At 39.7% G+C, this 12,038-nt stretch overlaps 1 pseudogene; it reads right to left on the reverse strand.

Annotated features, from left to right (window-relative positions):
- Positions 1-7,959: 7,959 nt before the first annotated feature.
- LOC114034548 lies at positions 7,960-9,032 on the reverse strand (annotated as a pseudogene).
- Between the last annotated feature and the right edge of the window lie 3,006 nt (positions 9,033-12,038).

Here is a 12,038-nt window from a genome sequence, read left to right on the forward strand (position 1 = left end):
CTCTCCCCCAAACCCCTCCAAATATCTATAAAAAATGACTCTAAACAAGTTCTAAAGTAGCAGAACCCACAAAAAGACAGAGTGAAACAAATTTCCAGCCCAAGACAGCCTGGATGGTTGATTAGAAAGGTATATAGCGCTGGGTGAGGAAAGGAACGCAGTTCGGCATGGGCATGAAGGCCGCAGTGACCCTGGAGCAGGCCTCAGAGGACTGAATCATAGGCAGCTGTGGTGGTTTCCAGACTTCTCAACCCAAGAACACCAAACACAACTTAGAAGGTCAATGGGAAAAGTCTGTTTCTACGGTGGTGAGAGAGGAGCTTGGAGTCTCAGCCCCATTCCCTGGGACGGTGGCTGCTTCCTGAGCTTCCAGCCCACAGACTGAGGGGGAATTGAGTGGCTGTTCAGAGGGGGATTGCAGGGATCTCTCTGCTGGTACAGGATTCTCTTGCTTTGCCCATGCTCGGATCTGGGTCACAGTTCTGGGTGGCGGTCCTGGGCGAGGAGGAGCACTGGCATGGTGGAGCTAGCAGTGGCTGTAGAAAGGAAACCCTCCTCACAGTTCCAATACAGAAAAGACTGCTTATAGACTAGAGCACAGGCCAGGAAAGGAGTGAACACCTTACCCTTGATCATAGCACCTTGGAAGAACTGAAAATTTACAGGTCCCTAGAAGTATCTCTGAAAACAGCTGCACAAAACCCTTGAAACTTGGGATAGTACATTCTCCACACTGGAAACAGACTCCTACCTTAACAAAGAGTCTATAACTCAAGTAATTAGCTGAGATCATGAGCAAGCAGTGCAAAAAGAGTCAGACTATATTATCTTACTTTGATGACAAGATCAAAACATACAACCAGAAGAAGCCAAAGCTCCTACACCCAAAGCCTCCAAGAAAAATATGAATTGGTCCTAGGCCATGGAAGAGCTCAAAAAGGATTTTGAGAAGCAAGTAAGAGAAGTAGAGGAAAAACTGAGAGTGATGCTAAAGGAGACCCAAAAAAATACTGAAGAAAATAACACCTTAAAAAATAGCCTAACCCAAATGGCAAAAGAGGTCCAAAAAGCCAATGAGGAGAAGAATGCCCTAAAAAGCAAAATTGGCCAAATGGAAAAGGAAGTCCAAAAGCTTACTGAAGAAAATACTTCCTTAAAAATTAGAATGGAGAAATTGGAAGATAGGGACAATTTGAAAAATCAAAGCACTGTACCACTAATCAAAAGGAATGAAAAAATAGAAGAGAATGTTAAATATCTCATTGGAAAAACAACTGACCTGGAAAATAGATCCAGGAAAGAGAACTTAAAAATTATTGGACTATCTGAAAGCCATGAACAAAAAAAAAGCCTAGACATCATCTTTCAAGAAACTATCAAGGAAAACTGCCCTGATATTTTAGAACCAGAGGGCAAAATAGAAATTGAAAGAATCCACTGATCACATCCTGAAAGAGATCCCCAAAGGAAAACTCCTAGAAATATTGTAGCCAAATTCCATAATTCTCATGTCAAGGAGAAGATATTGCAAGCAGCCAAAAGGAAACAATTCAAGTACTATGGAAACACAATCAGGATGACACAAGATTTAGCAGCTTCTACATTAAGGGTCCAGAGGGCATGGAGTATGATATTCTGGAGGGCAAAGGAGTTAGGACTACAACCTAGAATCAACTACCCAGCAAAACTGAGTATAATCCTTCAGGGTAAAAAATGGTCATTCAATGAAATAGGGGACTTTCAAGCATTCCTGTGGAAAAGACCAGAGCTGAATAGAAAATTTGACCTTCAAATAGAAGATGCAAGTGAAACATGGAAGAGGTCAACAAGAAAGAGAAGTCATAAGAGACTTATTAAGGTTGAACTGTTTACATTCCTGCAGGGAAAGATGATATTTGTAACTCATGAGTCCTTTGTCAATATTAGGGTAGTAGGAGGGAAAAAAATTATATGTATGTATAGATAGATAGATAGAGGGCACAGGGTGAGTTGAAGATGAAGGGGTGATATCTGGAAAATAAAATTAAGGGGTGAGAAAGGATTATACTGGGAGAAGGAGAAAGGGAGAAGTAGAATGAGGTAAAATATCTCACATGAAACAGACAAGAAAAGGCTTTTACAATGGAGGGGTAATGGGGGAAGGTGAGAGGAAATGAGTGAATCTTATCCTCATAGGATTTAGCTTAAGGAGGGAATACCATACACAATGGGATATGGAAATCTATCTTACCCTACAGGAAAATAAGGGGGGAAGGGGACAAGAGAGCAGGGTGTTGATAGAGGAAAGGGCAGATTGGGGGAGGGGATAATCAAAAGCAAACACTTTGAGGTGGGACAGGGTCAAAGGAGAGAATAGAAAAAATGGGGGGTAGGATAAAATGAAGGGAAATATACTTAGTTTTTTACAACAGGACTACTATGGAAGTGTTTTGCATGACTATATATCTATAACCTGTACTGAGATGCTTGCCTTTTCAATGAGGGTGGGTGGGGAGGGAGAAAGGGAGAAAATTTGTAACCCAAGTTTTAAAAACACATGTTAAAAATAAAAAAATTTTAAAAATTAAAAAAAAAGATGCTGGCTCCAATTCTTCTTAGCTGTGTTACCATGAGCGACTCATATAATCTCTCTAAACCTCAAATTTTCTTATCTCCAAAATGGAAATAATTATATGTACAGTAAGTATCTCATAGGATTGTTGTGAGGAAATCACTTTACAGGCATTAAAGTTATGATATAGTTATGTTATCATCATCATTATGATCATTATGTGGTAACAGAATCTAAGACTTGGAGGGGACTTCATAAGGCATCTAGTGCAGCCTGAGTCTGACCAAGAATTCCTTCAACAATATTCTCAACAAGGGATCATCGAACCTAGTGATGGGGGAAACCTACTCATTCTTCAGGCAGTCCATTCATTCCATCAATGGGTAAGAAGGTTGGTCTTATATTGAACTGAAAGTGAAGACTCTACAACCCTGACCCATTGCTCCTGGTTGTGCATGAAGGAATCTAGCTCCACCTTTCATGTGAGTCCCTTATATACTTAAGATAGTTCTGTGCTATCTTATTTCAGTCTTCTTGAAGCCTTCTCTCTAATCTAGGAAAAGCATCTCTGTTTCCTTCAACTGATCCTTGTGTGACACATTCTCTAGTTTTCTCACCATCCTGGCTACCCGCTTCTCCATCTTGTCTGACCTTTCCTAAAATGTGGTACCCAGGAATGAACACAGTACTCCAGATGTGGCCAGGCTAGGGTGGACTATAGAAAGACTATCACCTTCCTCTTTCTGGACGTTATGCCTCTTTAAATGCAGCCTAGGATTGATTGGATCAGTTTTGTTTGTTTGTTTGGGAGGGGGGTTGGTTGCCATATAATATAGTGACTCTTATTGAGCTTGATCTTTTTCATAGGTACTGCTATCTAACCACATCTTCTCCAACCTGTGCTTGTATGAAGCTGATTTTTTTTAACCTAAGTGTGGAACCTTATTTTTGTTCCTTTCATCTCATTAGATTGGACAGATAGATATGTTTAGAACTTGGCTCTGTCATATAATGTGTTAGTTATCTATCCCTGCTTTTTTTTTTCCTGAGAATTTGGCAAGTGTACTGTATATGACTTCATCCATACAATTATTGAACAACATAAGGCCAAGGATAGATTACTGAGGCCTTACACTAAAGATTTATCTCTAATTTGACTAATTGATAATCATTCTTTGGGTTTAATTGTTCAATTAGTTCTAAATCCACCTAAAATCTTAGTCCATTCTAAAAATTCTAAAATTCTAGCTCAATCTTGTCCTAAAGGATAACACTAAAGAATCTGTTAAATCCTTTGCTAAATTTGACAGATTATGTTTTTAGCATTCTCCTGATCAAGTGACCCTGTCATAAAAGGAAATTAGGTTAGTTTCACACAACATGTTCTCAATGAAGCTATGCCAGCTATTACTGATCACTGTTTCCTCTTCTAAATGCTCACAAATCATCCCAGTTAATAATGGATTTTAGAATTTTGTCAAGAATTGAAATTAAGATGACATCATTTCTTTTCTCTTTTTTTTTTAAACTGGAGCAACATTTCCCCTTTTCTAGTCTTGCAGAACCTCTCCCCCTCTCGAAGATTCTTCACAGATCAACAATGGCCCAGCAATCACATCTATGAGTCCCGTCAGTATCTTGGGATTGAGAGAAATAATTATTAATAACCAATATTTTGGGGGAGATTCAGAGCTCTCCCCTTCTTTTAAAGTCCCGATTTTAAATTCAGCCTCCTGAAGGACATTATTGATAATGAGATTGAATTAACTCTCCTCAGTCTAGGTCAGACCCCACCCAACTTTACAAAGAATTTAATCTAAGGTGGGGGAAGCCCTTGTGTTCTACTCAAAATTGGGGGGGGAGATAGATCCTTTTGTGTAGATAGTCCAGAGTTGGGGGTGGTCTGAGTATAAAGGTAGTTCCTCTGTCCAAGGGTGCACTCAGCCCCGCATTGAACATCTATTCTTTAAAAGGTATATAAACTGTAAACCTGCCACCATGATTGTCTTGGTCTAGGAGACATGTCTAAATGAGCATTTTTTTTTTTATTAACAACCTGTTGGTCTTATTAATAAAATGATTAAATTACCCAGAAACTGTCTCTTGAACCTTTTAAATCATCACATGATATAGTTCTCTTCAAAGTTACCAGTGCTCTGCCTCCTAGAATCCTTTGTTTCCTTTGAATCTTAGTTGAAGCTACCCTCTATAGGAAATCTGTGATCCCCAGCACATCCCCTTAAACTTCCACGTATTAATTTTCTCTTTATTATGTTGGTATTTACTTTGGTCCCTATGGTATCCTCAGGTAGAATGAATGGAAGCTCTTTGAGAGCAAGAGTGTCTTTGTCTTTGTAGCCTCAGCACCCAGCATAGGAGGTGATCAATAAATGCTTGATTTGATTTGTTTATTTCTTGATTGATTGATTTAGGCTTGTTGATTTGAGCTCATTGAGGGCAATTAGATGTATTTTTTTCTGTTCACTCACTTATTTTTGATTTCAACTCCCTGATAACCATTTTTATTTTAAATCCCTAGTCCAAAGATTAATTTTCCCTAGAAAAGAAAACAAAGACAAAGTAAAATTTGAATAGTTAAGCCTTGTCATCATCATCTATAATTATCCCTCCACCTGGAGTTCAACTCCTTTCATCCTCTGCTTGTAAAACAAACAAAAAATCCCATTTATTGCCCTTAGCAATCATCCCTAGTGGAAGTTCATTCTGGGATTTAACATTCTTGTCACTATTCTTACTAGATCATGCTGCTCCTTTTTATTCATCTTTCAGTTACCTGCCCTTGCTTATATCTTTTATAAGTCACTTTAAAAAATCTGAATTGATGATTTCTTCATGCAGGCAGAAGGTAACTCTTTAGTGACCTTTTCTCCCTCCTTATTGGAGCAATTTCTGTGTATATCTTAATAATTTCATTCTTTTGAGCCACCCATCCTTTAGAAGGTTAGGCCATTGTTTCCTATGTCTCCTTTCTCTAAAACCTTCAGAATTTGAGCTTCTAAAATCTAGGACGTACATTAGATTGTACCCAGTTTTCTTCTCTATCATGAGCTTTATGACAGAGTAGCTACTTCTCACTCCAAGCTCTTATTTCTTCAGAAAGAAGAAATGACTTTCAGAAGAACACACAACAAGTGGTGAGGTGATTGGAATACTTCTTGCTTTCCATCACCACTTCCAGGCTCTCACTCTACCATCATCACTCAGTAATGTCTCCTCCTTTAAAGTTCATTCAATCCATATTTATCACCCAACCAAGACTCTGGTGGTTGTTGGCTACTGATCTCCAGGACACTCTCCTTTTATCCTCATTGAATCCAATGCTTGTCTCACAGTCTTTTTTTTTTTTTTTACCCAACTCCTGCCTTCATACTAGTGATACTCCTAAAACACCCTAACCTCCCAATTCCTCAATTTACTAATTTCCTATAACCTTCTCCTTCATCTAATCCCAGCTATAATCAGAAATGATCATAACATAGTTTCCCAAAGTGGGCAATACCACCTCTGCATGCCCCCACTCCCACCCCAACTGATCCAGGGGAGGTGGTAGTAGCCTCAGGTGAAATTGGGGGATGTTGAATACAAATAAGGGGGCAGTGGAAGCATAAGGAAAGAAGAAAAGATAAGAAAATTTTGAAAAACCATTCATGTATGTTTCATCTGCTGTATAACAGAGCTAAAGTTGTAGTGATTATATTATTTTCCAAATAAACACACAAAATGCAAGTTATAACCGATCAGTGATCAAGCCTACTAACAGGTCTTAACAAGCAAATGTTGGCAGGCAAGCGTGTTGTGCATTGTCAGGAAGTCCAGCATGCATTGGCTGGCTGCATATGCGCCTGTAATGACTTGTTTACAATACAGTACTACACAGTTACATGATGCAATATTGCATCATCAAAATTTCAATGCAGGTAAAAACCCACAAATTTATGATACATTATTAAATTTAAGATGCATCATTTTTTAAAAATATATTTTATATATATTTTTGAAATGATACAAATTTAAAAAAACCCTCTCTCTTAAAAATCCCTTATCCTCTTAGTTTAGAACCTTTATTAGTTAAAAAAAATTGAGGTCATTTGTTGAAAACTCCTTTCCCCCTCTTCCTCATTTCATATCACTTGGATGCCTTCTGCTACTACGTTCTTAACATTAAGATGTAGCCCTTCTCATTGCCACGACCAACCCCTCTATGTGCACAAGAGATCCCAATTCATCCTATCTTCTCCAACAGAATGTCCTTCTCTATCATCCCACTTTCTTTCACTCATCATCAATCTCTCCCTGTGTACAGTCTGCTTTCCTGCTATCTACAAACATACCCAGGTCTTCTCTATCTGAAAACAATCCACAGTTGATGGATCCAGCCTTACTCGCTGCATTCCATATCTCTCCTCCCTTTTGTGGCTGAACTTCTTGAGAAGTCTATCTACACTAGGTTTCTCTACTTCCTTTCCTTTCACTTTTTTCTTAACTCTCTATAATTTGTCTTCCAATCTCATCATTCAACCAAAATTGTTCTCTTCAAATTTACCAATGATTCCTTAATTTCCAAATCTAATGGCCTTAAAAAAAAAACTTCATCCTTCTTGACCTTTCTTCAGCCTTTGACACAGTCAATCACCCTCTTCTCTTTGAAACTCCCTTCTCTTTAGGTTTTCATTCGTTGCTTTCTTGGTTTTTCTCATATCTGTCTGACAGCTGCTTCTTACTCTCTGTTCTTAGATCTTCATCCAAGTCATGCCTGGGTATCCTCCAAGTCTGTGCTGAGCCCTCTTGTCTTTTTCTTCTGTGTCATTTTACTTGGTGATCTCATCAGCATTTATGAATTCAACTGTTATTTCTGTGCAGATGACTCTGAAATCTATTGGTCCAGTTCTAACCTCTCTCTTGACCTCAAGTCTTGCATCTCCAAATGCCTATGATACATCTCCAAACTGGATGTCCCTCATAAATTTTTTTTTTTTGCCAATTCACAATAAATTTATTTTACTTAAAGGAAGAAGCTTGCTGTTAGTGAAAAATTTAGTAGAAAACAGATCTCCTGCTTTTGATCTAGTTTACTCAAAAGTAGAATCTATTTGTTAAAGAAAACTTTAGTTTTCTTTTAGTTTTTTAGTAGAAACAGAGAATAATGTAGGAAAACATCCTTGGCACAAAGTAAAAAGTTCTTAACACCAAATCTGAAGTAATGAAAAATTTATCATGCAACAGAAAAAAAGCCTCGTTCTGATGGCTGGTAGGTTCTGAGTCTCTTAAGACATTAACATGGAAGACACTTAAACCTGCTTTATATAGTTAATCATATATAAATATGGTGTCATAACTCGTAGTATGTATAGAGGTTCTCCCCCCCACCCCAACTTAGTCGGGCAGTTCTAAGTGATTGATACTTTGTCCTTTTGATTTCCCCTTTCACTTATCAGCCAGTCTGAATCCATACCGACAATACTATATACTGTGATCACCTCATCTTCAAGAAGTGATAATTCATTACTGTTTGGAGCATCATAATCACAGAGAACCCTGGCTTTCCTACTTCCAGTGGATTCCTTCAAGTCACTGAGGGCAGGAGTAACACCTGTGTTACTTGTTGAAGGCAATAGAGAGATGGTAACTGCAGATGATGAGGAAGTAGAAGCACTTGACACAGATGTTGTGGAAGTCTGATTGTTGTTAGATACAAAGGCAGATGGAAAACTCCCTAGTTGTTCTTGCAGGTCCAGCATGTAGTGGTAGCACTGAGCACAGTAAGTCATCTGGGCTTCCACAAAGTTGTGCAGGCCAGTGAAGGTGGTGTGCATGTGTATTGCTGATCCCTTCCAGAAGGAGTCTGGTAATCTCCACCTGACAGTCAAACTCACTCTGAGTTATTCTTAATTCCTGTTCAGATAATTCCCTACTCTCTGCAATATTTGCCTTTTTCAGTGTGGTCTTTGCTGCATCGAAATCAAGACTCTTATTTTGCAGTAGTTTCTTTTCTTTAGCAATTGTTTTATAATCTCTTTCTATAAAGTTTCTTAAAGGAGTAAGAAAGTTTATTGCAGATGTTTGAATTATTCTCTGTCTGCTGTTCCAATTCATTTTTGTGTTTCTCTGCATTTGATGAGGGCATTACTGTAAGCAATTCCTGGCCCAAACTCATTCCCTGTATCAATCACGTATTGCCCCAGGAGTTCTTGGTCATTTTTATGACTTGGAGCTTTTCTATCCAACTTCACACAAACTCTTCTCTTCTAGTATTAGGATTTGACTGCAATTGCACCTTTGTTTGCCTCATATTTTTTTCTATCCATTGTTTGGTGTGTTCAGCTTTGCTAAGAAGGTTCTGTAAGTGAGCATCCAATTCAGTCTTCTCTGCCTGACCAAACTTTTCTTCCATGAATTGCACTGTGTGGCTGAGAAAGGTGCCCGAGTCCACTGCCAGCTTCTTCATTTTGAAGTCCATGATGCTTATGTTGGGCTGAACTAGAGGTGAGCCAGAACTGCCTCAGAAGGAGTGGGGAGAGGAGCTGGGGAGATGGGGTCCATATAAATTTTAAACTCAATATGTCCAAAACTGAATTCATTATTTTTTTCCTCCAAATTCTCCCTGCTTCCTGACTTCCCTTCCTACTATCAAGGGTACCATCATCCTTTCAGTCACCCAGGCTCACCACCTAGGTATCATTTTTGATATCCTTAACTCACCCCCCCCCTCCTCCTCCCCTCAGCCCCTATCCAATCACCCTTTTCCTCTCACATACTCTGTGAGTGATACTGACCTCCTTGCTATCCTCACATATGACACTCCATCTTCCAACACTAGGCATTTTCACTAGCTGTCCCTCATTCCTGGACCTCTTTCCTGCCTCATCTCCAGCCCTTGGCTTTTTTCAAGTCTTAGCTAAAATCCCACCTTCTGCAGGAAGTCTTTCCTAGTCCTTCTTAATCTTGATGCCTTCACTCTGAGATTATCTCCAATTTATCCTGTGTATACTTTGTTTGTACTTCATTGTTTCCATGTTATCTCCCCCATTGGACTGTGAGCTTCTTGTGATAAGGGTCAATGTTTTTTGTTTGTTTGTTTTTGCTTTTTGCCTTTCTTTGTATCTCCAGCCCTTATCACAGTGTCTAGCACGTAGTAGGTGATTAATAAATGCCATTGACTTATTGGCTAGGTTGGGGCCAGAACCCTGGTCTTGTGTACTTATGACTAATATGTACATATAGAGATAGAGATAGGGATGGGGACTGGTTCTGTGATTTTATTAGTCACTCTAGGGAATACCCAGGTGAGAAAACTTCTTCAGTCAGTGCAGGTTGGAGCTTTTTCTTTTCCCCCAATTTATAGTCTTAGTTTTCCCTCTATCATAGAGATACTAAATGACTTGCTCAGGGCCACACTGTCTGTATGTATCAGAGGCAGCACTTGAATCCAGGCCTTCTTGGTTCCAAAGCTGGCCCTTTATCCATTATACTTCACTGTCTCTCATAATATAGTAATGACAGTGCACATCTAGGAACTCAAATTAGATGAAGGAAACATGCATGAACAAGTGAAGAGATTTTTCAAATATACTGTAATGAATCTAGAAAAAATGGTTTATAAGGAATCTATTAATTAGTTCTATGTAAATGGACCCACCACTAAAGCCTCCTCTGATTTCTGAACTCTAGAAATCAACAGCAGTGGAGCTCAAGTTCTAATACATTCTACCAAGCTAGAAAGGCATTAAGTATGTGTCTAGTAATAGACATCGTATGTCTCTCGTTTGAGGACTTGTCTAGTTAAGGAGGAGAAGGTTACCCCCAGGCTGGCCCCAAGGACCCTTTGGACTCTCCAAGAAAGTTACTAAATCCTAGAGGGTTGCTGAAGGAAGAACACATATCCACAAAGCCCCAGGTCCTTGAAGTAAGGGAAAAGTAATTGAAGTAAATAGGCACTTATAAAGAAATCTAGAAAAGAAGTTGTTCCCTTAAGTAGCTAATTAAACTTTCCCATTTCCATTTGTTGACACAGTTCAGTTGCTGAGGGAATCTTTTATTTTTCTCCCCTACAATCAAGGCAATAGTAAATTCAGTTCAGTCTTCGAATTATCACAGATTCTGAGGAAAGCACTTTGTAAAGTTCTATGTAAATGTGAGTTACTCTAACCATGATAGGTAGGCTTGAAGTATATTTTCATTTCTCCGTTGTTCTTGCCCCCTCTACTCATTTTGGGTTTTGGTAGTCCTTAACGTATTAAAAATTTCTTCTAATGATATCCATGCTAATTAACATTTATGTAGTTTTTTTCCCAAAGTGGTTTTCTTATAATTGCTCTTGTTCATCCTTTGTTTTTGAAGAAGACCATAGATATTATGAATAGTGATGCCTTGATTTGTGAGTGAATTGGATTTAAGTGAGATGTCGTTGCACAAATCATCAGCCTCATTCTCTCTTTTGGAGCCATCCAAGTCCAGTGGCAAGACAAAAGTCATGATGACTGGCAACAGCCCAGGATGACCTCAGCGTCTTTGATGTCTTACCAAGCTCCACAGAGCCTGCTTCAGCTGTCTTCATGGCCCTTGGAACAAATTGTTCTTGTCCACTCATTCCTCTGGGGGAAGTCTTCACGTGATCGGGGTAGGCATCCCTCTAACTCACATATGGGTTTGAAGTCTGCTGGCTACCCTCAACCTGGTTTAGCCCATCTTCTGAGAAGTGTTACCAGGATGTGTCTGCTATACATGCTGCAGCTTCTTGGAGCCTCATAATGCGACTCACCTTCCTTTGAGGTCAGTAGCACATGTTTTATTATCTTCACTTTATAGAAGAGAAGAGTGAGGCTACGGAAAAATTAAGTACCTTGCCCATAGTCATGTAGTTTGGGAGTGTCAAAGCCAGGAATCCAACTAAGGTATCCTCCCTCTAAATCTACTGCTTGTACAGTCTCCTGTACCTTTCCCCTTGTACTCACTGTGTTTATATATCTATATCCCTTCAGCTGGTTTTCTTCTACGCTTGTGCCAGATATCTTACTTTTTTTTCCTTTTAAATAAGGAGTGTGAGGGACTGTCTGATGTTGGCAGTTGCCAGTTGGGCGCTGTGGCAAGAGTAGGGTAAGATCTGGGTATTTTGGAAGTCGAGGCAGGGGCTGTGGTAGGCGGAGTCATGGTGAACTGGGATGGGCTGGGTACGGAGAAGCCCTGAGGCAGTGGGCAGTGCTATGTGAGATAAGCTGGGTACAAGGAAGTAGCCGGAGCTTGAGCTCCTGAGGCAAGGGGCGGTGCCACGTGGGAGTGGGACAGCAGAGGACTGAGCTCCCTTTGCTTAGTCCCCTCCCTATATGCAATGTCATCCCCAGACGCCTCTTGTGACCTTCCTGACTTCCTGGGTCCCTTTGTGCAGCACTGACCCCAGACCCCTCCTCCCAGTGTCTGAGTCCGACTTCCTAGGTCATGTACTCTGTCTATGCGCTAATCCCAGATGCCT

This window comes from Vombatus ursinus, unplaced genomic scaffold (assembly GCF_900497805.2).
Source record: "Vombatus ursinus unplaced genomic scaffold, bare-nosed wombat genome assembly UNPS02000580.1, whole genome shotgun sequence".
Classification (NCBI taxonomy): domain Eukaryota; kingdom Metazoa; phylum Chordata; class Mammalia; order Diprotodontia; family Vombatidae; genus Vombatus; species Vombatus ursinus.